The sequence below is a fragment of the Amia ocellicauda genome, unplaced genomic scaffold, assembly GCF_036373705.1.
Source record: "Amia ocellicauda isolate fAmiCal2 unplaced genomic scaffold, fAmiCal2.hap1 HAP1_SCAFFOLD_38, whole genome shotgun sequence".
In the NCBI taxonomy this organism is placed as follows: domain Eukaryota; kingdom Metazoa; phylum Chordata; class Actinopteri; order Amiiformes; family Amiidae; genus Amia; species Amia ocellicauda.
In genome coordinates, this window is record NW_027102952.1 from 851,006 (window position 1) to 869,658 (window position 18,653).

Below are 18,653 nucleotides of genomic sequence, written 5' to 3' on the forward strand. Positions count from 1 at the left end.
CTGGCGGGTATTGACGGAACTGGCAGCAAAAAAAGAAAAATAGAGGGAAATATACCAGTGCAGCAAAGGGTGTTGAAAGTAGCCGGGTACGTGTACAATTCTTCAATTATATCTCCTGGAGACAGAAAGAGAGTATTAAGAGCTACGATGAAGTTACCCAGGAGACGTAAAAAGCTTGCAGCACCTGGTATTTCTAGGAGGTCTCCCATCCAAGTACTGACCAGGCCCTGCCCCGTTTAGCTTCCGAGATCTGACGAGATCGGGCGCGTTCAGGACGGTGTGGCCGCAAGCCGAGATGCCTGGCTGCATGATGTCTCTTAAAGGCTGGCGGGTATTGACGGAACTGCCAGCAAAAAAAAAAAGAAAAATAGAGGGAAATATACCAGTGCAGCAAAGGGTGTTGAAAGTAGCCGGGTACGTGTACAATTCTTCAATTATATCTCCTGGAGACAGAAAGAGAGTATTAAGAGCTACGATGAAGTTACCCAGGAGACGTAAAAAGCTTGCAGCACCTGGTATTTCTAGGAGGTCTCCCATCCAAGTACTGACCAGGCCCTGCCCCGTTTAGCTTCCGAGATCTTCCGAGATCGGCCGCGTTCAGGACGGTGTGGCCGCAAGCCAAGAGGCCTGGCTGCATGATGTCTCTTAAAGGCTGGCGGGTATTGACGGAACTTCCAGAAAAAATAATAAAGAAAAAGAAAAATGGAGGGAAAAATATCAGTGCAGCAATGGGTGTTGAAAGTAGCCAGGTACGTGTACAATACTTCAATTATATCTCCTCCAGACAGAAAGAGAGTATTAAGAGCTACGATAAACTTACCCAGCAGACGTAAAAAGCTTGCAGCACCTGGTATTTCCAGGAGGTCTCCCATCCAAGTACTGATCAGGCCCTGCCCCATTCAGTTTCCGAGATCTTACGAGATCAGACGCGTTCAGGTCGGTGTGGCCGCAAGCCGAGACGCCTGGCTGCATGATGTCTCTTAAAGGCTGGCGGGTATTGACGGAACTGCCAGCAAAAAAAAAAAAAAAAAAAAAAAAAAAAAGAAAAATGGACGGATAAATATCAGTGCAGCAAAGGGTGTTGACAGTAGCTGGGTACGTGTACAATACTTCAATTATATCTCTTCCAGACAGATAGAGAGTATTAAGAGCTACGATAAAGTTACCCAGGAGACGTAAAAGCTTGCAGCACCAGGTATTTCCAGGAGGTCTCACATTCAAGTACTGACCAGGTCCTGCCCCGTTCAGCTTCCGAGATCTGACGAGATCGGGCGCGTTCAGGATGGTGTGGCCGCAAGCCGAGACGCCTGGCTGCATGATGTCTCTTAAAGGCTGGCGGGTATTGACGGAACTGCCAGCAAATAAAAAAAAGAAAAATAGAGGGAAAAATACCAGTGCAGCAAAGGCTGTTGAAAGTAGCCGGGTACGTGTACAATTCCTCAATTATAACACCTCCAGACAGATAGAGAGTATTAAGAGCTACGATGAAGTTACCCAGGAGACGTAAAAAGCTTGCAGCACCAGGTATTTCCTGGAGGTCTCCCATCCAAGTACTGATCAGGCCCTGCCCCGTTTAGCTTCCGAGATCTGACGAGATCAGGCGCGTTCAGGACAATGTGGCCGCAAGCCAAGAGGCCTGGCTGCATGATGTCTCTTAAAGGCTGGAGGATATTGACGGAACTTCCAGAAAAATTAATAAAGAAAAAGAAAAATGGAGGGAAAAATATCAGTGCAGCAATGGGTGTTGAAAGTAGCCGGGTACGTGTACAATTCTTCAATTATATCTCCTGGAGACAGAAAGAGAGTATTAAGAGCTACGATGTAGTTACCCAGGAGACGTAAAAAGCTTGCAGCACCGGGTATTTCTAGGAGGTCTCCCATCCAAGTACTGACCAGGGCCGGCCCCGTTTAGCTTCCGAGATCTGACGAGATCGGGCGCATTCAGGACGGTGTGGCCACAAGCCGAAAGGCCTGGCTGCATGATGTCTCTTAAAGGTTGGCGGGTATTGACGGAACTTCCAGCAAAAAAAAAAAAAAAAAAAGAAAAATGGATGGAAAAATATCAGTGCAGCAAATGGTGTTGACAGTAGCTGGGTACGTGTACAATACTTCAATTATATCTCCTCCAGACAGAGAGAGAGTATTAAGAGCTACGATAAAGTTACCCAGGAGACGTAAAAGCTTGCAGCACTAGGTATTTCCAGGAGGTCTCACTTTCATGTACTGACCAGGTCCTGCCCCGTTTAGCTTCCGAGATCTGACGAGATCGGGCGCGTTCAGGATGGTGTGGCCGCAAGCCGAGATGCCTGGCTGCATGATGTCTCTTAAAGGCTGGCGGGTATTGACGGAACTGGCAGCAAAAAAAGAAAAATAGAGGGAAATATACCAGTGCAGCAAAGGGTGTTGAAAGTAGCCGGGTACGTGTACAATTCTTCAATTATATCTCCTGGAGACAGAAAGAGAGTATTAAGAGCTACGATGAAGTTACCCAGGAGACGTAAAAAGCTTGCAGCACCTGGTATTTCTAGGAGGTCTCCCATCCAAGTACTGACCAGGCCCTGCCCCGTTTAGCTTCCGAGATCTGACGAGATCGGGCGCGTTCAGGATGGTGTGGCCGCAAGCCGAGATGCCTGGCTGCATGATGTCTCTTAAAGGCTGGCGGGTATTGACGGAACTGCCAGCAAAAAAAAAAAGAAAAATAGAGGGAAATATACCAGTGCAGCAAAGGGTGTTGAAAGTAGCCGGGTACGTGTACAATTCTTCAATTATATCTCCTGGAGACAGAAAGAGAGTATTAAGAGCTACGATGAAGTTACCCAGGAGACGTAAAAAGCTTGCAGCACCTGGTATTTCTAGGAGGTCTCCCATCCAAGTACTGACCAGGCCCTGCCCCGTTTAGCTTCCGAGATCTTCCGAGATCGGCCGCGTTCAGGACGGTGTGGCCGCAAGCCAAGAGGCCTGGCTGCATGATGTCTCTTAAAGGCTGGCGGGTATTGACGGAACTTCCAGAAAAAATAATAAAGAAAAAGAAAAATGGAGGGAAAAATATCAGTGCAGCAATGGGTGTTGAAAGTAGCCAGGTACGTGTACAATACTTCAATTATATCTCCTCCAGACAGAAAGAGAGTATTAAGAGCTACGATAAACTTACCCAGCAGACGTAAAAAGCTTGCAGCACCTGGTATTTCCAGGAGGTCTCCCATCCAAGTACTGATCAGGCCCTGCCCCATTCAGTTTCCGAGATCTTACGAGATCAGACGCGTTCAGGTCGGTGTGGCCGCAAGCCGAGACGCCTGGCTGCATGATGTCTCTTAAAGGCTGGCGGGTATTGACGGAACTGCCAGCAAAAAAAAAAAAAAAAAAAAAAAAAAAAAGAAAAATGGACGGATAAATATCAGTGCAGCAAAGGGTGTTGACAGTAGCTGGGTACGTGTACAATACTTCAATTATATCTCTTCCAGACAGATAGAGAGTATTAAGAGCTACGATAAAGTTACCCAGGAGACGTAAAAGCTTGCAGCACCAGGTATTTCCAGGAGGTCTCACATTCAAGTACTGACCAGGTCCTGCCCCGTTTAGCTTCCGAGATCTGACGAGATCGGGCGCGTTCAGGATGGTGTGGCCGCAAGCCGAGACGCCTGGCTGCATGATGTCTCTTAAAGGCTGGCGGGTATTGACGGAACTGCCAGCAAATAAAAAAAAGAAAAATAGAGGGAAAAATACCAGTGCAGCAAAGGCTGTTGAAAGTAGCCGGGTACGTGTACAATTCCTCAATTATAACACCTCCAGACAGATAGAGAGTATTAAGAGCTACGATGAAGTTACCCAGGAGACGTAAAAAGCTTGCAGCACCAGGTATTTCCTGGAGGTCTCCCATCCAAGTACTGATCAGGCCCTGCCCCGTTTAGCTTCCGAGATCTGACGAGATCAGGCGCGTTCAGGACAATGTGGCCGCAAGCCAAGAGGCCTGGCTGCATGATGTCTCTTAAAGGCTGGAGGATATTGACGGAACTTCCAGAAAAATTAATAAAGAAAAAGAAAAATGGAGGGAAAAATATCAGTGCAGCAATGGGTGTTGAAAGTAGCCGGGTACGTGTACAATTCTTCAATTATATCTCCTGGAGACAGAAAGAGAGTATTAAGAGCTACGATGTAGTTACCCAGGAGACGTAAAAAGCTTGCAGCACCGGGTATTTCTAGGAGGTCTCCCATCCAAGTACTGACCAGGGCCGGCCCCGTTTAGCTTCCGAGATCTGACGAGATCGGGCGCATTCAGGACGGTGTGGCCACAAGCCGAAAGGCCTGGCTGCATGATGTCTCTTAAAGGTTGGCGGGTATTGACGGAACTTCCAGCAAAAAAAAAAAAAAAAAAAGAAAAATGGATGGAAAAATATCAGTGCAGCAAATGGTGTTGACAGTAGCTGGGTACGTGTACAATACTTCAATTATATCTCCTCCAGACAGAGAGAGAGTATTAAGAGCTACGATAAAGTTACCCAGGAGACGTAAAAGCTTGCAGCACTAGGTATTTCCAGGAGGTCTCACTTTCATGTACTGACCAGGTCCTGCCCCGTTTAGCTTCCGAGATCTGACGAGATCGGGCGCGTTCAGGATGGTGTGGCCGCAAGCCGAGATGCCTGGCTGCATGATGTCTCTTAAAGGCTGGCGGGTATTGACGGAACTGGCAGCAAAAAAAGAAAAATAGAGGGAAATATACCAGTGCAGCAAAGGGTGTTGAAAGTAGCCGGGTACGTGTACAATTCTTCAATTATATCTCCTGGAGACAGAAAGAGAGTATTAAGAGCTACGATGAAGTTACCCAGGAGACGTAAAAAGCTTGCAGCACCTGGTATTTCTAGGAGGTCTCCCATCCAAGTACTGACCAGGCCCTGCCCCGTTTAGCTTCCGAGATCTGACGAGATCGGGCGCGTTCAGGACGGTGTGGCCGCAAGCCGAGATGCCTGGCTGCATGATGTCTCTTAAAGGCTGGCGGGTATTGACGGAACTGCCAGCAAAAAAAAAAAGAAAAATAGAGGGAAATATACCAGTGCAGCAAAGGGTGTTGAAAGTAGCCGGGTACGTGTACAATTCTTCAATTATATCTCCTGGAGACAGAAAGAGAGTTTTAAGAGCTACGATGAAGTTACCCAGGAGACGTAAAAAGCTTGCAGCACCTGGTATTTCTAGGAGGTCTCCCATCCAAGTACTGACCAGGCCCTGCCCCGTTTAGCTTCCGAGATCTTCCGAGATCGGCCGCGTTCAGGACGGTGTGGCCGCAAGCCAAGAGGCCTGGCTGCATGATGTCTCTTAAAGGCTGGCGGGTATTGACGGAACTTCCAGAAAAAATAATAAAGAAAAAGAAAAATGGAGGGAAAAATATCAGTGCAGCAATGGGTGTTGAAAGTAGCCAGGTACGTGTACAATACTTCAATTATATCTCCTCCAGACAGAAAGAGAGTATTAAGAGCTACGATAAACTTACCCAGCAGACGTAAAAAGCTTGCAGCACCTGGTATTTCCAGGAGGTCTCCCATCCAAGTACTGATCAGGCCCTGCCCCATTCAGTTTCCGAGATCTTACGAGATCAGACGCGTTCAGGTCGGTGTGGCCGCAAGCCGAGACGCCTGGCTGCATGATGTCTCTTAAAGGCTGGCGGGTATTGACGGAACTGCCAGCAAAAAAAAAAAAAAAAAAAAAAAAAAAAAGAAAAATGGACGGATAAATATCAGTGCAGCAAAGGGTGTTGACAGTAGCTGGGTACGTGTACAATACTTCAATTATATCTCTTCCAGACAGATAGAGAGTATTAAGAGCTACGATAAAGTTACCCAGGAGACGTAAAAGCTTGCAGCACCAGGTATTTCCAGGAGGTCTCACATTCAAGTACTGACCAGGTCCTGCCCCGTTTAGCTTCCGAGATCTGACGAGATCGGGCGCGTTCAGGATGGTGTGGCCGCAAGCCGAGACGCCTGGCTGCATGATGTCTCTTAAAGGCTGGCGGGTATTGACGGAACTGCCAGCAAATAAAAAAAAGAAAAATAGAGGGAAAAATACCAGTGCAGCAAAGGCTGTTGAAAGTAGCCGGGTACGTGTACAATTCCTCAATTATAACACCTCCAGACAGATAGAGAGTATTAAGAGCTACGATGAAGTTACCCAGGAGACGTAAAAAGCTTGCAGCACCAGGTATTTCCTGGAGGTCTCCCATCCAAGTACTGATCAGGCCCTGCCCCGTTTAGCTTCCGAGATCTGACGAGATCAGGCGCGTTCAGGACAATGTGGCCGCAAGCCAAGAGGCCTGGCTGCATGATGTCTCTTAAAGGCTGGAGGATATTGACGGAACTTCCAGAAAAATTAATAAAGAAAAAGAAAAATGGAGGGAAAAATATCAGTGCAGCAATGGGTGTTGAAAGTAGCCGGGTACGTGTACAATTCTTCAATTATATCTCCTGGAGACAGAAAGAGAGTATTAAGAGCTACGATGTAGTTACCCAGGAGACGTAAAAAGCTTGCAGCACCGGGTATTTCTAGGAGGTCTCCCATCCAAGTACTGACCAGGGCCGGCCCCGTTTAGCTTCCGAGATCTGACGAGATCGGGCGCATTCAGGACGGTGTGGCCACAAGCCGAAAGGCCTGGCTGCATGATGTCTCTTAAAGGTTGGCGGGTATTGACGGAACTTCCAGCAAAAAAAAAAAAAAAAAAAGAAAAATGGATGGAAAAATATCAGTGCAGCAAATGGTGTTGACAGTAGCTGGGTACGTGTACAATACTTCAATTATATCTCCTCCAGACAGAGAGAGAGTATTAAGAGCTACGATAAAGTTACCCAGGAGACGTAAAAGCTTGCAGCACTAGGTATTTCCAGGAGGTCTCACTTTCATGTACTGACCAGGTCCTGCCCCGTTTAGCTTCCGAGATCTGACGAGATCGGGCGCGTTCAGGATGGTGTGGCCGCAAGCCGAGATGCCTGGCTGCATGATGTCTCTTAAAGGCTGGCGGGTATTGACGGAACTGGCAGCAAAAAAAGAAAAATAGAGGGAAATATACCAGTGCAGCAAAGGGTGTTGAAAGTAGCCGGGTACGTGTACAATTCTTCAATTATATCTCCTGGAGACAGAAAGAGAGTATTAAGAGCTACGATGAAGTTACCCAGGAGACGTAAAAAGCTTGAAGCACCTGGTATTTCTAGGAGGTCTCCCATCCAAGTACTGACCAGGCCCTGCCCCGTTTAGCTTCCGAGATCTTCCGAGATCGGCCGCGTTCAGGACGGTGTGGCCGCAAGCCGAGAGGCCTGGCTGCATGATGTCTCTTAAAGGCTGGCGGGTATTGACGGAACTTCCAGAAAAAATAATAAAGAAAAAGAAAAATGGAGGGAAAAATATCAGTGCAGCAATGGGTGTTGAAAGTAGCCAGGTACGTGTACAATACTTCAATTATATCTCCTCCAGACAGAAAGAGAGTATTAAGAGCTACGATAAACTTACCCAGCAGACGTAAAAAGCTTGCAGCACCTGGTATTTCCAGGAGGTCTCCCATCCAAGTACTGATCAGGCCCTGCCCCATTCAGTTTCCGAGATCTTACGAGATCAGACGCGTTCAGGTCGGTGTGGCCGCAAGCCGAGACGCCTGGCTGCATGATGTCTCTTAAAGGCTGGCGGGTATTGACGGAACTGCCAGCAAAAAAAAAAAAAAAAAAAAAAAAAAAAAAGAAAAATGGACGGATAAATATCAGTGCAGCAAAGGGTGTTGACAGTAGCTGGGTACGTGTACAATACTTCAATTATATCTCTTCCAGACAGATAGAGAGTATTAAGAGCTACGATAAAGTTACCCAGGAGACGTAAAAGCTTGCAGCACCAGGTATTTCCAGGAGGTCTCACATTCAAGTACTGACCAGGTCCTGCCCCGTTTAGCTTCCGAGATCTGACGAGATCGGGCGCGTTCAGGATGGTGTGGCCGCAAGCCGAGACGCCTGGCTGCATGATGTCTCTTAAAGGCTGGCGGGTATTGACGGAACTGCCAGCAAATAAAAAAAAGAAAAATAGAGGGAAAAATACCAGTGCAGCAAAGGCTGTTGAAAGTAGCCGGGTACGTGTACAATTCCTCAATTATAACACCTCCAGACAGATAGAGAGTATTAAGAGCTACGATGAAGTTACCCAGGAGACGTAAAAAGCTTGCAGCACCAGGTATTTCCTGGAGGTCTCCCATCCAAGTACTGATCAGGCCCTGCCCCGTTTAGCTTCCGAGATCTGACGAGATCAGGCGCGTTCAGGACAATGTGGCCGCAAGCCAAGAGGCCTGGCTGCATGATGTCTCTTAAAGGCTGGAGGATATTGACGGAACTTCCAGAAAAATTAATAAAGAAAAAGAAAAATGGAGGGAAAAATATCAGTGCAGCAATGGGTGTTGAAAGTAGCCGGGTACGTGTACAATTCTTCAATTATATCTCCTGGAGACAGAAAGAGAGTATTAAGAGCTACGATGAAGTTACCCAGGAGACGTAAAAAGTTTGCAGCACCTGGTATTTCTAGGAGGTCTCCCATCCAAATACTGACCAGGCCCTGTCCCGTTTAGCTTCCGAGATCTGACAAGATCGGGCGCGTTCAAGATGGTGTGGCCGCAAGCCAAGATGCCTGGCTGTATGATGTCTCTTAAAGGCTGGCGGGTATTGACGGAACTGCCAGCAAAAAAAAAAAGAAAAATAGAGGGAAATATACCAGTGCAGCAAAGGGTGTTGAAAGTAGCCGGGTACGTGTACAATTCTTCAATTATATCTCCTGGAGACAGAAAGAGAGTATTAAGAGCTACGATGAAGTTACCCAGGAGACGTAAAAAGCTTGCAGCACCTGGTATTTCTAGGAGGTCTCCCATCCAAGTACTGACCAGGCCCTGCCCCGTTTAGCTTCCGAGATCTGACGAGATCGGGCGCATTCAGGACGGTGTGGCCACAAGCCGAAAGGCCTGGCTGCATGATGTCTCTTAAAGGTTGGCGGGTATTGACGGAACTTCCAGCAAAAAAAAAAAAGAAAAAAAGAAAAAAGAAAAATGGATGGAAAAATATCAGTGCAGCAAAGGGTGTTGACAGTAGCTGGATATGTGTACAATACTTCAATTATATCTCCTCCAGACAGAGAGAGAGTATTAAGAGCTACGATAAAGTTACCCAGGAGACGTAAAAGCTTGCAGCACTAGGTATTTCCAGGAGGTCTCACTTTCATGTACTGACCAGGTCCTGCCCCGTTTAGCTTCCGAGATCTGACGAGATCGGGCGCGTTCAGGATGGTGTGGCCGCAAGCCGAGATGCCTGGCTGCATGATGTCTCTTAAAGGCTGGCGGGTATTGACGGAACTGCCAGCAAAAAAAAAAAGAAAATTAGAGGGAAATATACCAGTGCAGCAAAGGGTGTTGAAAGTAGCCGGGTACGTGTACAATTCTTCAATTATATCTCCTGGAGACAGAAAGAGAGTATTAAGAGCTACGATGTAGTTACCCAGGAGACGTAAAAAGCTTGCAGCACCGGGTATTTCTAGGAGGTCTCCCATCCAAGTACTGACCAGGGCTGGCCCCGTTTAGCTTCCGAGATCTGACGAGATCGGGCGCATTCAGGACGGTGTGGCCACAAGCCGAAAGGCCTGGCTGCATGATGTCTCTTAAAGGTTGGCGGGTATTGACGGAACTTCCAGCAAAAAAAAAAAAAAAAAAAGAAAAATGGATGGAAAAATATCAGTGCAGCAAATGGTGTTGACAGTAGCTGGGTACGTGTACAATACTTCAATTATATCTCCTCCAGACAGAGAGAGAGTATTAAGAGCTACGATAAAGTTACCCAGGAGACGTAAAAGCTTGCAGCACTAGGTATTTCCAGGAGGTCTCACTTTCATGTACTGACCAGGTCCTGCCCCGTTTAGCTTCCGAGATCTGACGAGATCGGGCGCGTTCAGGATGGTGTGGCCGCAAGCCGAGATGCCTGGCTGCATGATGTCTCTTAAAGGCTGGCGGGTATTGACGGAACTGGCAGCAAAAAAAAAAAGAAAAATAGAGGGAAATATACCAGTGCAGCAAAGGGTGTTGAAAGTAGCCGGGTACGTGTACAATTCTTCAATTATATCTCCTGGAGACAGAAAGAGAGTATTAAGAGCTACGATGAAGTTACCCAGGAGACGTAAAAAGCTTGAAGCACCTGGTATTTCTAGGAGGTCTCCCATCCAAGTACTGACCAGGCCCTGCCCCGTTTAGCTTCCGAGATCTTCCGAGATCGGGCACGTTCAGGACGGTGTGGCCGCAAGCCAAGAGGCCTGGCTGCATGATGTCTCTTAAAGGCTGGCGGGTATTGACGGAACTGCCAGCAAAAAAAAAAAAAAAAAAAAAAAAAAAGAAAAATGGACGGAAAAATATCAGTGCAGCAAAGGGTGTTGACAGTAGCTGGGTACGTGTACAATACTTCAATTATATCTCTTCCAGACAGATAGAGAGTATTAAGAGCTACGATAAAGTTACCCAGGAGACGTAAAAGCTTGCAGCACCAGGTATTTCCAGGAGGTCTCACATTCAAGTACTGACCAGGTCCTGCCCCGTTTAGCTTCCGAGATCTGACGAGATCGGGCGCGTTCAGGATGGTGTGGCCGCAAGCCGAGACGCCTGGCTGCATGATGTCTCTTAAAGGCTGGCGGGTATTGACGGAACTGCCAGCAAATAAAAAAAAGAAAAATAGAGGGAAAAATACCAGTGCAGCAAAGGCTGTTGAAAGTAGCCGGGTACGTGTACAATTCCTCAATTATAACACCTCCAGACAGATAGAGAGTATTAAGAGCTACGATGAAGTTACCCAGGAGACGTAAAAAGCTTGCAGCACCAGGTATTTCCTGGAGGTCTCCCATCCAAGTACTGATCAGGCCCTGCCCCGTTTAGCTTCCGAGATCTGACGAGATCAGGCGCGTTCAGGACAATGTGGCCGCAAGCCAAGAGGCCTGGCTGCATGATGTCTCTTAAAGGCTGGCGGATATTGACGGAATTTCCAGAAAAATTAATAAAGAAAAAGAAAAATGGAGGGAAAAATATCAGTGCAGCAATGGGTGTTGAAAGTAGCCGGGTACGTGTACAATACTTCAATTATATCTCCTCCAGACAGAAAGAGAGTATTAAGAGCTACGATGAAGTTACCCAGGAGACGTAAAAGCTTGCAGCACCTGGTATTTCTAGGAGGTCTCACTTTCATGTACTGACCAGGTCCTGCCCCGTTTAGCTTCCGAGATCTGACGAGATCGGGCGCGTTCAGGATGGTGTGGCCGCAAGCCGAGATGCCTGGCTGCATGATGTCTCTTAAAGGCTGGCGGGTATTGACGGAACTGCCAGCAAAAAAAAAAAAGAAAAATAGAGGGAAATATACCAGTGCAGCAAAGGGTGTTGAAAGTAGCCGGGTACGTGTACAATTCTTCAATTATATCTCCTCCAGACAGAAAGAGAGTATTAAGAGCTACGATGAAGTTACCCAGGAGACGTAAAAAGCTTGCAGCACCTGGCATTTCCAGGAGGTCTCCCATCCAAGTGCTGACCAGGCCCTGCCCCGTTTAGCTTCCGAGATCAGACGAGATCGGGCGCATTCAGGACGGTGTGGCCGCAAGCCAAGAGGCCTGGCTGCATGATGTCTATTAATGGTTGGCGGGTTTTGACGGAACATCCAGCAAATAAAAAAAAAGATAAATGGTGGTAAAAATATCAGTGCAGCAAAGGGTGTTGAAAGTAGCCGGGTACGTGTACAATACTTCAATTATATCTCCTCCAGACAGATAGAGAGTATAAAGAGCTACGATAAAGTTACCCAGGAGACGTAAAAGCTTGCAGCACTAGGTATTTCCAGGAGGTCTCACATTCAAGTACTGACCAGGTCCTGCCCCGTTTAGCTTCCGAGATCTGACGATACCATGCGCGTTCAGGACGGTGTGGCCGAAAGCCGAGAGGCCCGGCTGCATGATGTCTCTTTAAGGCTGGCGGGTATTGACGGAACTTCCAGGAAAAAAAAAAGAAAAAAGAAAAATGGAGGGAAAAATATCAGTGCAGCAAAGGGTTTTGAAAGTAGCCGGGTACGTGTACAATTCTTCAATTATATCTCCTGGAGACAGAAAGAGAGTATTAAGAGCTACGATGAAGTTACCCAGGAGACGTAAAAAGCTTGCAGCACCGGGTATTTCTAGGAGGTCTCCCATCCAAGTACTGACCAGGCCCGGCCCCGTTTAGCTTCCGAGATCTGACGAGATCGGGCGCATTCAGGACGGTGTGGCCACAAGCCGAAAGGCCTGGCTGCATGATGTCTCTTAAAGGTTGGCGGGTATTGACGGAACTTCCAGCAAAAAAAAAAAAAAAAAAAGAAAAATGGATGGAAAAATATCAGTGCAGCAAATGGTGTTGACAGTAGCTGGGTACGTGTACAATACTTCAATTATATCTCCTCCAGACAGAGAGAGAGTATTAAGAGCTACGATAAAGTTACCCAGGAGACGTAAAAGCTTGCAGCACTAGGTATTTCCAGGAGGTCTCACTTTCATGTACTGACCAGGTCCTGCCCCGTTTAGCTTCCGAGATCTGACGAGATCGGGCGCGTTCAGGATGGTGTGGCCGCAAGCCGAGATGCCTGGCTGCATGATGTCTCTTAAAGGCTGGCGGGTATTGACGGAACTGGCAGCAAAAAAAGAAAAATAGAGGGAAATATACCAGTGCAGCAAAGGGTGTTGAAAGTAGCCGGGTACGTGTACAATTCTTCAATTATATCTCCTGGAGACAGAAAGAGAGTATTAAGAGCTACGATGAAGTTACCCAGGAGACGTAAAAAGCTTGCAGCACCTGGTATTTCTAGGAGGTCTCCCATCCAAGTACTGACCAGGCCCTGCCCCGTTTAGCTTCCGAGATCTGACGAGATCGGGCGCGTTCAGGACGGTGTGGCCGCAAGCCGAGATGCCTGGCTGCATGATGTCTCTTAAAGGCTGGCGGGTATTGACGGAACTGCCAGCAAAAAAAAAAAGAAAAATAGAGGGAAATATACCAGTGCAGCAAAGGGTGTTGAAAGTAGCCGGGTACGTGTACAATTCTTCAATTATATCTCCTGGAGACAGAAAGAGAGTATTAAGAGCTACGATGAAGTTACCCAGGAGACGTAAAAAGCTTGCAGCACCTGGTATTTCTAGGAGGTCTCCCATCCAAGTACTGACCAGGCCCTGCCCCGTTTAGCTTCCGAGATCTTCCGAGATCGGCCGCGTTCAGGACGGTGTGGCCGCAAGCCGAGAGGCCTGGCTGCATGATGTCTCTTAAAGGCTGGCGGGTATTGACGGAACTTCCAGAAAAAATAATAAAGAAAAAGAAAAATGGAGGGAAAAATATCAGTGCAGCAATGGGTGTTGAAAGTAGCCAGGTACGTGTACAATACTTCAATTATATCTCCTCCAGACAGAAAGAGAGTATTAAGAGCTACGATAAACTTACCCAGCAGACGTAAAAAGCTTGCAGCACCTGGTATTTCCAGGAGGTCTCCCATCCAAGTACTGATCAGGCCCTGCCCCATTCAGTTTCCGAGATCTTACGAGATCAGACGCGTTCAGGACGGTGTGGCCGCAAGCCGAGACGCCTGGCTGCATGATGTCTCTTAAAGGCTGGCGGGTATTGACGGAACTGCCAGCAAAAAAAAAAAAAAAAAAAAAAAAAAAAAGAAAAATGGACGGATAAATATCAGTGCAGCAAAGGGTGTTGACAGTAGCTGGGTACGTGTACAATACTTCAATTATATCTCTTCCAGACAGATAGAGAGTATTAAGAGCTACGATAAAGTTACCCAGGAGACGTAAAAGCTTGCAGCACCAGGTATTTCCAGGAGGTCTCACATTCAAGTACTGACCAGGTCCTGCCCCGTTTAGCTTCCGAGATCTGACGAGATCGGGCGCGTTCAGGATGGTGTGGCCGCAAGCCGAGACGCCTGGCTGCATGATGTCTCTTAAAGGCTGGCGGGTATTGACGGAACTGCCAGCAAATAAAAAAAAGAAAAATAGAGGGAAAAATACCAGTGCAGCAAAGGCTGTTGAAAGTAGCCGGGTACGTGTACAATTCCTCAATTATAACACCTCCAGACAGATAGAGAGTATTAAGAGCTACGATGAAGTTACCCAGGAGACGTAAAAAGCTTGCAGCACCAGGTATTTCCTGGAGGTCTCCCATCCAAGTACTGATCAGGCCCTGCCCCGTTTAGCTTCCGAGATCTGACGAGATCAGGCGCGTTCAGGACAATGTGGCCGCAAGCCAAGAGGCCTGGCTGCATGATGTCTCTTAAAGGCTGGAGGATATTGACGGAACTTCCAGAAAAATTAATAAAGAAAAAGAAAAATGGAGGGAAAAATATCAGTGCAGCAATGGGTGTTGAAAGTAGCCGGGTACGTGTACAATTCTTCAATTATATCTCCTCCAGACAGAAAGAGAGTATTAAGAGCTACGATGAAGTTACCCAGGAGACGTAAAAAGTTTGCAGCACCTGGTATTTCTAGGAGGTCTCCCATCCAAATACTGACCAGGCCCTGTCCCGTTTAGCTTCCGAGATCTGACAAGATCGGGCGCGTTCAAGATGGTGTGGCCGCAAGCCAAGATGCCTGGCTGCATGATGTCTCTTAAAGGCTGGCGGGTATTGACGGAACTGCCAGCAAAAAAAAAAAGAAAAATAGAGGGAAATATACCAGTGCAGCAAAGGGTGTTGAAAGTAGCCGGGTACGTGTACAATTCTTCAATTATATCTCCTGGAGACAGAAAGAGAGTATTTAGAGCTACGATGAAGTTACCCAGGAGACGTAAAAAGCTTGCAGCACCTGGTATTTCTAGGAGGTCTCCCATCCAAGTACTGACCAGGCCCTGCCCCGTTTAGCTTCCGAGATCTGACGAGATCGGGCGCATTCAGGACGGTGTGGCCACAAGCCGAAAGGCCTGGCTGCATGATGTCTCTTAAAGGTTGGCGGGTATTGACGGAACTTCCAGCAAAAAAAAAAAAGAAAAAAAGAAAAAAGAAAAATGGATGGAAAAATATCAGTGCAGCAAAGGGTGTTGACAGTAGCTGGATATGTGTACAATACTTCAATTATATCTCCTCCAGACAGAGAGAGAGTATTAAGAGCTACGATAAAGTTACCCAGGAGACGTAAAAGTTTGCAGCACTAGGTATTTCCAGGAGGTCTCACTTTCATGTACTGACCAGGTCCTGCCCCGTTTAGCTTCCGAGATCTGACGAGATCGGGCGCGTTCAGGATGGTGTGGCCGCAAGCCGAGATGCCTGGCTGCATGATGTCTCTTAAAGGCTGGCGGGTATTGACGGAACTGCCAGCAAAAAAAAAAAGAAAATTAGAGGGAAATATACCAGTGCAGCAAAGGGTGTTGAAAGTAGCCGGGTACGTGTACAATTCTTCAATTATATCTCCTGGAGACAGAAAGAGAGTATTAAGAGCTACGATGTAGTTACCCAGGAGACGTAAAAAGCTTGCAGCACCGGGTATTTCTAGGAGGTCTCCCATCCAAGTACTGACCAGGCCCGGCCCCGTTTAGCTTCCGAGATCTGACGAGATCGGGCGCATTCAGGACGGTGTGGCCACAAGCCGAAAGGCCTGGCTGCATGATGTCTCTTAAAGGTTGGCGGGTATTGACGGAACTTCCAGCAAAAAAAAAAAAAAAAAAAGAAAAATGGATGGAAAAATATCAGTGCAGCAAATGGTGTTGACAGTAGCTGGGTACGTGTACAATACTTCAATTATATCTCCTCCAGACAGAGAGAGAGTATTAAGAGCTACGATAAAGTTACCCAGGAGACGTAAAAGCTTGCAGCACTAGGTATTTCCAGGAGGTCTCACTTTCATGTACTGACCAGGTCCTGCCCCGTTTAGCTTCCGAGATCTGACGAGATCGGGCGCGTTCAGGATGGTGTGGCCGCAAGCCGAGATGCCTGGCTGCATGATGTCTCTTAATGGCTGGCGGGTATTGACGGAACTGGCAGCAAAAAAAGAAAAATAGAGGGAAATATACCAGTGCAGCAAAGGGTGTTGAAAGTAGCCGGGTACGTGTACAATTCTTCAATTATATCTCCTGGAGACAGAAAGAGAGTATTAAGAGCTACGATGAAGTTACCCAGGAGACGTAAAAAGCTTGAAGCACCTGGTATTTCTAGGAGGTCTCCCATCCAAGTACTGACCAGGCCCTGCCCCGTTTAGCTTCCGAGATCTGACGAGATCGGGCGCGTTCAGGACGGTGTGGGCGCAAGCCGAGATGCCTGGCTGCATGATGTCTCTTAAAGGCTGGCGGGTATTGACGGAACTGCCAGCAAAAAAAAAAAGAAAAATAGAGGGAAATATACCAGTGCAGCAAAGGGTGTTGAAAGTAGCCGGGTACGTGTACAATTCTTCAATTATATCTCCTGGAGACAGAAAGAGAGTATTAAGAGCTACGATGAAGTTACCCAGGAGACGTAAAAAGCTTGCAGCACCTGGTATTTCTAGGAGGTCTCCCATCCAAGTACTGACCAGGCCCTGCCCCGTTTAGCTTCCGAGATCTTCCGAGATCGGGCACGTTCAGGACGGTGTGGCCGCAAGCCAAGAGGCCTGGCTGCATGATGTCTCTTAAAGGCTGGCGGGTATTGACGGAACTGCCAGCAAAAAAAAAAAAAAAAAAAAAAAAAAAAAGAAAAATGGACGGAAAAATATCAGTGCAGCAAAGGGTGTTGACAGTAGCTGGGTACGTGTACAATACTTCAATTATATCTCTTCCAGACAGATAGAGAGTATTAAGAGCTACGATAAAGTTACCCAGGAGACGTAAAAGCTTGCAGCACCAGGTATTTCCAGGAGGTCTCACATTCAAGTACTGACCAGGTCCTGCCCCGTTTAGCTTCCGAGATCTGACGAGATCGGGCGCGTTCAGGATGGTGTGGCCGCAAGCCGAGACGCCTGGCTGCATGATGTCTCTTAAAGGCTGGCGGGTATTGACGGAACTGCCAGCAAATAAAAAAAAGAAAAATAGAGGGAAAAATACCAGTGCAGCAAAGGCTGTTGAAAGTAGCCGGGTACGTGTACAATTCCTCAATTATAACACCTCCAGACAGATAGAGAGTATTAAGAGCTACGATGAAGTTACCCAGGAGACGTAAAAAGCTTGCAGCACCAGGTATTTCCTGGAGGTCTCCCATCCAAGTACTGATCAGGCCCTGCCCCGTTTAGCTTCCGAGATCTGACGAGATCAGGCGCGTTCAGGACAATGTGGCCGCAAGCCAAGAGGCCTGGCTGCATGATGTCTCTTAAAGGCTGGCGGATATTGACGGAACTTCCAGAAAAATTAATAAAGAAAAAGAAAAATGGAGGGAAAAATATCAGTGCAGCAATGGGTGTTGAAAGTAGCCGGGTACGTGTACAATACTTCAATTATATCTCCTCCAGACAGAAAGAGAGTATTAAGAGCTACGATGAAGTTACCCAGGAGACGTAAAAGCTTGCAGCACCTGGTATTTCTAGGAGGTCTCACTTTCATGTACTGACCAGGCCCTGCCCCGTTTAGCTTCCGAGATCTGACGAGATCGGGCGCATTCAGGACGGTGTGGCCGCAAGCCAAGAGGCCTGGCTGCATGATGTCTATTAATGGTTGGCGGGTTTTGACGGAACATCCAGCAAATAAAAAAAAAGAGAAATGGTGGTAAAAATATCAGTGCAGCAAAGGGTGTTGAAAGTAGCCGGGTACGTGTACAATACTTCAATTATATCTCCTCCAGACAGATAGAGAGTATAAAGAGCTACGATAAAGTTACCCAGGAGACGTAAAAGCTTGCAGCACTAGGTATTTCCAGGAGGTCTCACATTCAAGTACTGACCAGGTCCTGCCCCGTTTAGCTTCCGAGATCTGACGATATCATGCGCGTTCAGGACGGTGTGGCCGAAAGCCGAGAGGCCCGGCTGCATGATGTCTCTTTAAGGCTGGCGGGTATTGACGGAACTTCCAGGAAAAAAAAAAGAAAAAAGAAAAATGGAGGGAAAAATATCAGTGCAGCAAAGGGTTTTGAAAGTAGCCGGGTACGTGTACAATTCTTCAATAATATCTCCTACAGACTGAAAGAGAGTATTAAGAGCTATGATGAAGTTACCCAGGAGACGTAAAAAGCTTGCAGCACCTGGTATTTCCAGGAGGTCACCCATCCAAGTACTGACCAGGCCCTGCCCCGTTAGCTTCCGACATTTGACGAGATCGGGCGCGTTCGGGATGGTGTGGCCGCAAGCCAAGAGGCCTGGCTGCATGATGTCTCTTAAAGGCTGGCGGGTATTGACGGAACTTCCAGCAAAAAAAAAAAAAAAAAAAAATGGAAAATGGAGGGAAAAGTATCAGTGCAGCAAAGGCTGTTGAAAGTAGCAGGGTACGTGTACAATACTTCAATTATATCTCCTCCAGACAGATAGAGAGTATTAAGAGCTACGATGAAGTTTCCCAGGAGACGTAAAAAGCTTGCAGCACCAGGTATTTCCAGGCGGTCTCCCATCTAAGTATTGACCAGGCCCTGCCCCGTTTAGCTTCCGAGATCTGACGAGATCGGGCGTGTTCAGGACGGTGTGGCCGCAAGCCAAGAGGCCTGGCTGCATGATGTCTCTTAAAGGCTGGC

General features: G+C 47.3%; 12 non-coding genes and 42 pseudogenes across 12 annotated transcripts; all 54 read right to left on the reverse strand.

The window, feature by feature from the left end:
• Nucleotides 1–172: 172 nt before the first annotated feature.
• Nucleotides 173–291, reverse strand: LOC136734196 (5S ribosomal RNA). The gene has a single exon (XR_010810474.1). It is a non-coding gene; the product is annotated as a 5S ribosomal RNA (ribosomal RNA).
• A 209-nt stretch (nt 292–500) lies between these two features.
• Nucleotides 501–619, reverse strand: LOC136734270 (uncharacterized; annotated as a pseudogene).
• Nucleotides 620–835: 216 nt separating this feature from the next.
• Nucleotides 836–954, reverse strand: LOC136733854 (uncharacterized; annotated as a pseudogene).
• A 226-nt stretch (nt 955–1,180) lies between these two features.
• On the reverse strand, nt 1,181–1,299 carry LOC136734297 (uncharacterized; annotated as a pseudogene).
• A 210-nt stretch (nt 1,300–1,509) lies between these two features.
• LOC136734190 (uncharacterized) lies at nt 1,510–1,628 on the reverse strand (annotated as a pseudogene).
• Nucleotides 1,629–1,844: 216 nt separating this feature from the next.
• LOC136734165 (uncharacterized) lies at nt 1,845–1,963 on the reverse strand (annotated as a pseudogene).
• A 216-nt stretch (nt 1,964–2,179) lies between these two features.
• Nucleotides 2,180–2,298, reverse strand: LOC136734454 (uncharacterized; annotated as a pseudogene).
• Nucleotides 2,299–2,503: 205 nt separating this feature from the next.
• LOC136734125 (5S ribosomal RNA) lies at nt 2,504–2,622 on the reverse strand. Its single transcript, XR_010810468.1, has one exon. It is a non-coding gene; the product is annotated as a 5S ribosomal RNA (ribosomal RNA).
• A 209-nt stretch (nt 2,623–2,831) lies between these two features.
• Nucleotides 2,832–2,950, reverse strand: LOC136734271 (uncharacterized; annotated as a pseudogene).
• Nucleotides 2,951–3,166: 216 nt separating this feature from the next.
• LOC136733855 (uncharacterized) lies at nt 3,167–3,285 on the reverse strand (annotated as a pseudogene).
• Nucleotides 3,286–3,511: 226 nt separating this feature from the next.
• LOC136734134 (uncharacterized) lies at nt 3,512–3,630 on the reverse strand (annotated as a pseudogene).
• A 210-nt stretch (nt 3,631–3,840) lies between these two features.
• LOC136734191 (uncharacterized) lies at nt 3,841–3,959 on the reverse strand (annotated as a pseudogene).
• Nucleotides 3,960–4,175: 216 nt separating this feature from the next.
• LOC136734166 (uncharacterized) lies at nt 4,176–4,294 on the reverse strand (annotated as a pseudogene).
• A 216-nt stretch (nt 4,295–4,510) lies between these two features.
• Nucleotides 4,511–4,629, reverse strand: LOC136734455 (uncharacterized; annotated as a pseudogene).
• A 205-nt stretch (nt 4,630–4,834) lies between these two features.
• On the reverse strand, nt 4,835–4,953 carry LOC136734209 (5S ribosomal RNA). The gene has a single exon (XR_010810476.1). It is a non-coding gene; the product is annotated as a 5S ribosomal RNA (ribosomal RNA).
• Nucleotides 4,954–5,162: 209 nt separating this feature from the next.
• LOC136734272 (uncharacterized) lies at nt 5,163–5,281 on the reverse strand (annotated as a pseudogene).
• A 216-nt stretch (nt 5,282–5,497) lies between these two features.
• LOC136733856 (uncharacterized) lies at nt 5,498–5,616 on the reverse strand (annotated as a pseudogene).
• Nucleotides 5,617–5,842: 226 nt separating this feature from the next.
• LOC136734135 (uncharacterized) lies at nt 5,843–5,961 on the reverse strand (annotated as a pseudogene).
• A 210-nt stretch (nt 5,962–6,171) lies between these two features.
• Nucleotides 6,172–6,290, reverse strand: LOC136734192 (uncharacterized; annotated as a pseudogene).
• A 216-nt stretch (nt 6,291–6,506) lies between these two features.
• Nucleotides 6,507–6,625, reverse strand: LOC136734167 (uncharacterized; annotated as a pseudogene).
• A 216-nt stretch (nt 6,626–6,841) lies between these two features.
• LOC136734456 (uncharacterized) lies at nt 6,842–6,960 on the reverse strand (annotated as a pseudogene).
• A 205-nt stretch (nt 6,961–7,165) lies between these two features.
• On the reverse strand, nt 7,166–7,284 carry LOC136734390 (uncharacterized; annotated as a pseudogene).
• A 216-nt stretch (nt 7,285–7,500) lies between these two features.
• Nucleotides 7,501–7,619, reverse strand: LOC136733857 (uncharacterized; annotated as a pseudogene).
• A 227-nt stretch (nt 7,620–7,846) lies between these two features.
• On the reverse strand, nt 7,847–7,965 carry LOC136734136 (uncharacterized; annotated as a pseudogene).
• Nucleotides 7,966–8,175: 210 nt separating this feature from the next.
• Nucleotides 8,176–8,294, reverse strand: LOC136734193 (uncharacterized; annotated as a pseudogene).
• A 216-nt stretch (nt 8,295–8,510) lies between these two features.
• Nucleotides 8,511–8,629, reverse strand: LOC136734051 (5S ribosomal RNA). The gene has a single exon (XR_010810430.1). It is a non-coding gene; the product is annotated as a 5S ribosomal RNA (ribosomal RNA).
• A 209-nt stretch (nt 8,630–8,838) lies between these two features.
• LOC136733895 (5S ribosomal RNA) lies at nt 8,839–8,957 on the reverse strand. The gene has a single exon (XR_010810336.1). It is a non-coding gene; the product is annotated as a 5S ribosomal RNA (ribosomal RNA).
• Nucleotides 8,958–9,181: 224 nt separating this feature from the next.
• Nucleotides 9,182–9,300, reverse strand: LOC136734457 (uncharacterized; annotated as a pseudogene).
• A 209-nt stretch (nt 9,301–9,509) lies between these two features.
• Nucleotides 9,510–9,628, reverse strand: LOC136734290 (uncharacterized; annotated as a pseudogene).
• Nucleotides 9,629–9,844: 216 nt separating this feature from the next.
• LOC136734458 (uncharacterized) lies at nt 9,845–9,963 on the reverse strand (annotated as a pseudogene).
• A 209-nt stretch (nt 9,964–10,172) lies between these two features.
• On the reverse strand, nt 10,173–10,291 carry LOC136734340 (uncharacterized; annotated as a pseudogene).
• A 224-nt stretch (nt 10,292–10,515) lies between these two features.
• LOC136734138 (uncharacterized) lies at nt 10,516–10,634 on the reverse strand (annotated as a pseudogene).
• A 210-nt stretch (nt 10,635–10,844) lies between these two features.
• On the reverse strand, nt 10,845–10,963 carry LOC136734194 (uncharacterized; annotated as a pseudogene).
• Nucleotides 10,964–11,178: 215 nt separating this feature from the next.
• LOC136734387 (uncharacterized) lies at nt 11,179–11,297 on the reverse strand (annotated as a pseudogene).
• A 210-nt stretch (nt 11,298–11,507) lies between these two features.
• Nucleotides 11,508–11,626, reverse strand: LOC136734062 (5S ribosomal RNA). Its single transcript, XR_010810441.1, has one exon. It is a non-coding gene; the product is annotated as a 5S ribosomal RNA (ribosomal RNA).
• A 544-nt stretch (nt 11,627–12,170) lies between these two features.
• LOC136734015 (5S ribosomal RNA) lies at nt 12,171–12,289 on the reverse strand. The gene has a single exon (XR_010810394.1). It is a non-coding gene; the product is annotated as a 5S ribosomal RNA (ribosomal RNA).
• A 216-nt stretch (nt 12,290–12,505) lies between these two features.
• LOC136734459 (uncharacterized) lies at nt 12,506–12,624 on the reverse strand (annotated as a pseudogene).
• A 205-nt stretch (nt 12,625–12,829) lies between these two features.
• LOC136734220 (5S ribosomal RNA) lies at nt 12,830–12,948 on the reverse strand. The gene has a single exon (XR_010810477.1). It is a non-coding gene; the product is annotated as a 5S ribosomal RNA (ribosomal RNA).
• Nucleotides 12,949–13,157: 209 nt separating this feature from the next.
• On the reverse strand, nt 13,158–13,276 carry LOC136734273 (uncharacterized; annotated as a pseudogene).
• A 216-nt stretch (nt 13,277–13,492) lies between these two features.
• LOC136734424 (uncharacterized) lies at nt 13,493–13,611 on the reverse strand (annotated as a pseudogene).
• A 226-nt stretch (nt 13,612–13,837) lies between these two features.
• On the reverse strand, nt 13,838–13,956 carry LOC136734139 (uncharacterized; annotated as a pseudogene).
• A 210-nt stretch (nt 13,957–14,166) lies between these two features.
• Nucleotides 14,167–14,285, reverse strand: LOC136734195 (uncharacterized; annotated as a pseudogene).
• A 216-nt stretch (nt 14,286–14,501) lies between these two features.
• LOC136734052 (5S ribosomal RNA) lies at nt 14,502–14,620 on the reverse strand. The gene has a single exon (XR_010810431.1). It is a non-coding gene; the product is annotated as a 5S ribosomal RNA (ribosomal RNA).
• A 209-nt stretch (nt 14,621–14,829) lies between these two features.
• LOC136733906 (5S ribosomal RNA) lies at nt 14,830–14,948 on the reverse strand. The gene has a single exon (XR_010810337.1). It is a non-coding gene; the product is annotated as a 5S ribosomal RNA (ribosomal RNA).
• Nucleotides 14,949–15,172: 224 nt separating this feature from the next.
• LOC136733879 (uncharacterized) lies at nt 15,173–15,291 on the reverse strand (annotated as a pseudogene).
• A 209-nt stretch (nt 15,292–15,500) lies between these two features.
• Nucleotides 15,501–15,619, reverse strand: LOC136734016 (5S ribosomal RNA). Its single transcript, XR_010810395.1, has one exon. It is a non-coding gene; the product is annotated as a 5S ribosomal RNA (ribosomal RNA).
• A 216-nt stretch (nt 15,620–15,835) lies between these two features.
• Nucleotides 15,836–15,954, reverse strand: LOC136734461 (uncharacterized; annotated as a pseudogene).
• Nucleotides 15,955–16,159: 205 nt separating this feature from the next.
• On the reverse strand, nt 16,160–16,278 carry LOC136734245 (uncharacterized; annotated as a pseudogene).
• Nucleotides 16,279–16,487: 209 nt separating this feature from the next.
• LOC136734189 (uncharacterized) lies at nt 16,488–16,606 on the reverse strand (annotated as a pseudogene).
• A 226-nt stretch (nt 16,607–16,832) lies between these two features.
• On the reverse strand, nt 16,833–16,951 carry LOC136734140 (uncharacterized; annotated as a pseudogene).
• Nucleotides 16,952–17,161: 210 nt separating this feature from the next.
• On the reverse strand, nt 17,162–17,280 carry LOC136734197 (uncharacterized; annotated as a pseudogene).
• Nucleotides 17,281–17,495: 215 nt separating this feature from the next.
• Nucleotides 17,496–17,614, reverse strand: LOC136734341 (uncharacterized; annotated as a pseudogene).
• Nucleotides 17,615–18,158: 544 nt separating this feature from the next.
• Nucleotides 18,159–18,276, reverse strand: LOC136734280 (uncharacterized; annotated as a pseudogene).
• Nucleotides 18,277–18,496: 220 nt separating this feature from the next.
• LOC136734035 (5S ribosomal RNA) lies at nt 18,497–18,615 on the reverse strand. Its single transcript, XR_010810414.1, has one exon. It is a non-coding gene; the product is annotated as a 5S ribosomal RNA (ribosomal RNA).
• Nucleotides 18,616–18,653: the final 38 nt, after the last annotated feature.